Here is a 1,225-nt window from a genome sequence, read left to right as displayed (position 1 = left end):
AAACAAAGTTCTTTTTAAATCTAAAATATATACTCCTTCATTTTCTACAGTGCTCTTCCATCTATCTGGTAGACCTGCAAGGCCCTTCTTCCAAAATTCACTTGTCTGTAACAAAAAATACTCCTCCAATACTGTTCTGACTTTGTCTACAGAATTCATATTTTTTCTGTCTAAATGATTTTGAAGACTGCAGAATAAATGATAATCAGATGGGGCAATGTCCGGCAGATATGGTGGGTGGGGCATTGTTTCCGATTCAGACTGCTCCAGCCTTTAGAATGTCATCCTTGCTGTATGTGGTCAAGCATTATCCTGATGGAAGAACACCTTTCGTTTTGAAACCAAAGATGGTCATTTTCAGATAGCACACAGATATCTATGAATGGTTGAATGACTAAATCCAAGCTTCTCTGCTAGTTTCTTAACAGTTATGATGGGATTTTGTTCCACCAGGGTTTGCAAGACATCCTCATCATGCTCTACAGATCTTCCAGGACAAGGCTTGTCTTCTAGTCTGTAGTTTCCGGCATGGAATTTCTGGAACCACCATTGACACTGGAAGATCTTCAAATATCTCTGTGATCTTGGCCTTGATATTGAAGGCAGAGCGATTGGTGCCTTTCTCAGTAGCACCCCGTATATAGTAACCCATATACAGCAATCCTTAGGATTACAATTAAGGGAATTAGAAGGCCAGAAATCAGCAGTGGTGAAATCATAGGAATTCCCTGACAACCACTTCTAACTCTGTCTAGAGATATGGCAAGGAGCTGAATCCTACTGCCACACATATGACTTTCCAGCAGCAACCCTTTTTAGTCAGGGTTTGACCACAGTCTCCAGTAGTTTCACATAGCTGTCTGAATTAAGCCTAAGGCCCTATTCAAAGATGTGGGCCAGCATGACATCACCCACACTAGAGGTGTGTGAGAGTGTTAAGATAATTTCTTTCTAACTCATCCAGTAATTTTTCATTGGCTAAACAGTTCCTCTTGTAGGAATTTCAAACACTGCATTATTAATCTTTTACTCTTGTACTTGTTTCAGTCATTTGACTGTGGCCATGCTGGAGCACCGCCTTCAGTCGAGCAAATCGACCCTAGGACTTATTCTTTGTAAGCCTAGTACTTATTCTATCGGTCTCTTTTGCCGAACCGCTAAGTTATGGGGACATAAACACACAAGCATCAGTTGTTAAGCAATGTTGGGGGGACAAACACAGACA

The sequence above is a fragment of the Octopus bimaculoides genome, chromosome 25, assembly GCF_001194135.2.
Source record: "Octopus bimaculoides isolate UCB-OBI-ISO-001 chromosome 25, ASM119413v2, whole genome shotgun sequence".
Taxonomy (NCBI): domain Eukaryota; kingdom Metazoa; phylum Mollusca; class Cephalopoda; order Octopoda; family Octopodidae; genus Octopus; species Octopus bimaculoides.
The sequence above is the reverse complement of the archived record's forward strand: the minus strand, read 5'-3'. Positions refer to the sequence as shown.